The sequence below is a fragment of the Rousettus aegyptiacus genome, unplaced genomic scaffold, assembly GCF_014176215.1.
Source record: "Rousettus aegyptiacus isolate mRouAeg1 unplaced genomic scaffold, mRouAeg1.p scaffold_m13_p_11, whole genome shotgun sequence".
NCBI classification, from domain to species: Eukaryota; Metazoa; Chordata; class Mammalia; order Chiroptera; family Pteropodidae; genus Rousettus; species Rousettus aegyptiacus.
In genome coordinates this window covers 12,033,684-12,038,719 of record NW_023416286.1, presented here as the reverse complement: position 1 = coordinate 12,038,719, position 5,036 = coordinate 12,033,684, and the positions used below count along the sequence as shown (strand labels likewise).

The 5,036-nt window shown below is 40.9% G+C and overlaps 1 long non-coding RNA gene across 1 annotated transcript; it reads right to left on the bottom strand.

Annotated features, from left to right (window-relative positions):
* Window positions 1–1,990: 1,990 nt before the first annotated feature.
* Window positions 1,991–2,940, bottom strand: LOC118609320. The gene is made up of 2 exons (XR_004953251.1): window positions 2,877–2,940; window positions 1,991–2,633 (listed from the first exon to the last, which is right to left on the bottom strand). It is a non-coding gene; the product is annotated as an uncharacterized LOC118609320 (long non-coding RNA).
* Window positions 2,941–5,036: the final 2,096 nt, after the last annotated feature.

Sequence of the window (5,036 nt, the reverse complement as noted above, 5' to 3'; positions counted from 1 at the left end):
ATTCCAGTGTAAGTGCTGATAGGAGGAGACATAGAAAGCGAGGAAGCCCAGAGATAGAACACTGAACCCAGGCCTAGCAGATAGTAGGGCAGAAAGGTTAGTAATTCCAGCTATGAGAACTTGAGCATAAACACGTAAGGTAACATACGGTGGGGGAAGGTGGGAGACAGGTTATAAATGTATGAAAAGATGTGAATTAAAACGAAAAGAAATGTGAATTAAAACAAAATCATCCTTTTACACAGACTAGCAAGATCAGAGTTTAATAATACACAGTTTTGATGACAAAGGGAAGAAACAGGCACTCATGGCAGTGTTTGTTGATATAAATTTTAAAGGAATATTCTGCAATACTATGATCTAATAAAATTTAAAACACACATATCCTTTTCTTGCAGCAATTTCTACTATTACTGCTGACAATTTATTCTACAGATAGAGTCTCACGTGGTAGCAATAATTTTTGTATGATCATGTACCACATAAAAACATGTCAGTCAAGGATGGACTGCACGCATCTGTGAATGTGGCACTATAAGATTACAGTGGAGCTAAAATTTTCTTGTTTCCTATTGACATCATAGCCATGTTAATGTTGTAACGCAATGCATTACTCAAGTGTTTGTGGTGACACTGGTGTAAACAAACCTACTACACAGCTAGTCATATAAAAGCATAGAACATACAATTAGAATTATGTACGATACATAAAGCTTGATAATGATAATAAATGACTATATTACTGGTTTATGTATTTACTATACTTTTTATCATTGTTTTACAGTATATTCCACTTATAAAAAAAAGGTTTGCTGTAAAAATGTATGCCACGTTATGACAGCAGCAGCCTCATACATTATCTTTTTACCATACCTTTTGATTGCATCATTTTCTCTTGTGCTTGATTTCATCTCCTTTGGTTCTATGCAGTAACGTGCTGTACAGGCTTATAGCCTAAAAGCAGTAGGCTATACCATACAGCCCAGGTGTGTTATAGGATGTGCCATCTACGTTTGTGTAAGTGCACTCTAATGACATGTTTCTCAGAAAGTATCCCCATCATTAAGTAGCATGTGACTGTATAAAGATATTTATTACAATACCGTTTATAATAGCTAAACATGAGAAAGTATGAAAATGTCCATAATAGATTCCTTGCTTAAACAAATGATGCTATAATCATCCAATAGAATAATCACATATGTCAGAAAGATGTGGTGGATTAATATGTGTGGACATGGAAAGATTTCCAAAATGGATTATCAAAAAGGAAAACAATATAGATAGGTATGCTTTTTCCATTCATATAAGCAGAAGAGTTTATCCATAAATATGCCAACACAAATGTAGACTTTTTTATACTCATAGAAAATTAATGGAAAATTAAATAAACATAGTGTTAATAGTGAGTGACTCTCGGGAGAGACGTTAAGTATTATGAAAAATTTCAAATGTGTACAAAAGTAGAAAAAACCGTATAATGGCCTCCCATCCACTAGCTTCAATAATGATTAATTCATGGCCAATGTTGATTCACCTGAACCCAAACCCCTTTCTTCCACTCCTGTTCCTATGGATTATTTTGTGGCAAGTCTGAAACATACCATTTCATCTATAAACATTTCGGTATGCATCCTTTCAGAATATATCTTTATAGAATAAAAAATTCCTTTAAGGAAAAAGCCATGGCTCCACTATCACACCTAAAAAATAGCAGTAATTACTTAATACTATTGGAAATGTAATTGGTGTTCAGACTTCCTATGTTGTATCAACTTTTTAGTTTGTTTTCAACAATTTCTTTTACTGTGTAGATACTTCCTCCCCTCCCTTTTTTTCTTACAAAGAGATACTATTATGTGTTCATTAGAATTTCCTATATTCTGGATATTGCTGAGATGCAGGACGGGGCAAATCCTGCTGAGTCGGGACTCAAGGCCTGCACCGAGAGAGGGTCCCTGGCTCCTGCAGGAAAGAATCCAAGAGCAAGTCAGAGTGAAAGGAAAGTTTATTAGAGAAGGAATAATGCTCCATAGACGGAGCTTGGGCTTCTCTCAGAGTCAGAGAATGGGGAACTGGGTATATATATATGATACTTAGTTTCTATTTAAAAAATTACTGATTACAGGGAGTAAAGAATAAAATGAATGGTTGGGTTTATCTTTAACTTGTGCAAGGTACAGCCTAAAATCTTTGTTTTCTTTTTAAGGAATGGGTACGCATTAAAGGTATGGGTAAATAGTGGTCTCTACAGAAATATTCCTTTGTTCTGTAGGTTCCCGTGGTCTGGCCTTACAGCTGATCAGCCAGGTTCTACATCTGGCAGCTCACAGCAGGCTCTGAATTCCACTCGGTTTAATGTTTAGTCAATCCATGTAGTTCTCATGCCTCTTCCTATTCCCCCCTCAGAGATTTTACTCCCATATTCTAAGAGGTTTTTAAGAGACAAAGGTCTGTCTTCTGTAACTTCTTCAAAACTGAGATAGGTCTACAGTTCCTGCCCATTGGGGAAAAAAAAATCGCCAGAAGCCTGTATTAAGGGCCCTAGAGGTAGAGAACACAGGGTTGTTTCTGTAACTGGAAGCAGCTGTAAGTCTTGCACAGCCATCATCTTTCTGTAGAATTGCTGAAGCCTAGAAAATATAAATTTAACAATAAGATTGAAAAGACAGGGACCAAAATTTAAAAGTAAAACTAAAGCTACTAGAGGTCCTAAAAAGGGTAAGAGCCTCATTAAACCAGGGAACCAGCCCTTAAAGATATCTTGTAGTCTTTTGCTTCCCTCATTATATCAGTGCAACCATTTGTCTGTTCGTATATCTTATTTAAATTAGGGGAAATTTACCTTAGGGACACTCTTGGGCCTTACCACGTACCTGCAGTGATAAGGACAGTCCTGTTGCTGGTATGCCTCCCAAGTTTCCTTGATGCCTATCTGCAGTGCCCTGGGGGGGGGGGGGGTAATATTGTGAAACCCATTGGAATTCAGCAGCTGACCTTTCTAACTCAACAGTAGGAGGTTGCCTCCTGTCTTCACCTCCCCGCACCCGCACCCCGCCCCCCGCCCCACCTTTGAGAGATTCCATCCTTCTTAATCTTAAGAAATAAGAGCTGAAGGTCTCTTCTTCAGAAGTTGTTTCTCACTAACAGAGGAGCTAGGTCCAGACCCTAAACCCAGGAGAAATAAAAAATCTCTCACAGCTTGATCTAGGGTTTGGGTGATTTTGAGTCTGGTGTGTGAATGGTCAGGTTCAGCTGAAACCCCTACATGACAGGTCAATTTTACATGAAACTATAGAAGCCCAGAAGATACAAGATTAAAAAGACAAGGCCAAAAATAAAAGTTAGATAGTTACCAAGGGTTCTAGGATGGGAAGGAGCCAAATGATATTTGATGGAGTCCTATATAGCTTGAGCAGTGGGATCATATGATGGCAAAGGAGTTTTTGATATTAATGCAGGGTGGGAGGTTAATAGGATGGTGATTATACTAACCATCCAGCCAGGGCTGGTCAGCAGAGGAAGGCAAGAAAGCTTCATGGTGTCAGGCTCGGGCAGGAGTCATAGACCCTCTTTCCCTCAAACCCAGCAGGGAAAAAAGATCTCCCTCCCTGGGGGAGGGGGACATGCCAAGTGGCAGAAGCAAAGTAAGATGAGGGTGGTAGCAAAGGCAAAAGTCTATCCACCACATTACTTACACTAGCAATAAGTAAGTCATCATTTTTAAGTTTAAGGTCTCTGAGGTCCTTTGCTAAGGTATGCCCAAAAAGGTGGGAGCTGTCCCGAATACCCTGGGGAAACACAGTCCGAGTGTGCTGAGTGGCCTCTTGGGTCTCAGGATCTTTCCATTCACAAGCAGAAAGATAGGTGGAATCAGCATGTAACAGGACGTAGGAAAGGGCATCCTTTATTAAAATGGTATAATACTGAGTCTCCCCAGGAATCTGGGAGAGGAGGGCACTTGGGCTGGGAACAACTGTATTATTAACTCCCCTAGGATCCTGGACAAATCGTTATTCCCAGTTTGGCTTCTTTACAGATAGCATTGGAATATTGCAGGGGGACTGACAGGGCTTAATTAATACCTGCTTTAGGAACTTTTCTAGAAGGTGTTGAACTTGTAAGGCTTCTGATTGTAAGGGATACTGGCACTTGCAGGGGAAAGGGACACCTGGCCTAAATTTTATTTTTATTGGCTTGCCATTGTCTATAGGTACTCTGCCAGTTTGGTTGTAATTTCCTTAAGAAAAGCAGGAAGCTTTGGATTGGAGGGAGTCATGAGAGCTAGCAAATGAACATCATTTTCCAGAAGCACCCAAACTCATATGGAGTCCACTGAAGAGAGATAGAGGCTCCTAATTTTGATAACAAATCTCAGCCAATTAGGGGAATAGGACACTCAGGAATACAGGAAGGAATGAACTATAATCTTAGACCCAGTCTCACAAATACCAGGAAAAGTAAATTGTCTAACTTTGGCTGGTCATCTATTCTCATTACTGTGTAGTCAACATTGGAGAGAGGCCTAATGGGACAGGTTGGAACAGAGTAGGCAGCTTCAGGATCTTGTAAAAATTTAGTTTTCCTACCTGCTGTGTCAAGGGTGACTTGAGGCCTCTCTGTCATGATGGCGATGGCTCTCTCTAGACTGGGGCTGGCGAGTGTGTGGGCCTCCTCAGTCAGAAGAAGCAATTCTCTCAGTTGAGAGGCTAGCTGAGAGGGGAGAGGGCTGAGGAGGTCCACCCCCCCACCCCAGCTTCCCAGGGCTGGATGGACACTCGCCCTTCCAGTGCCCTTCCTTCCTGCGGTGTGCGCATTGGTTGCACCTCCATTCCCATGACGCCAACCAAGGCCAAGGCCTTCCTGGCGCAAGAGGTTTTTGTTGCCTAGGATCATTCGAGATGGCCCCCGAATCACTGTGGCTAAAATTTGTGCCTTTTTCTTTGCTCTCCTATTTTAAATTTCCCCCTCTGCCCAGCCCCAGTTGTTAACACCATAAAGACCTCAAGGATCACAGGGCAGCCTGTGGGCTTTGG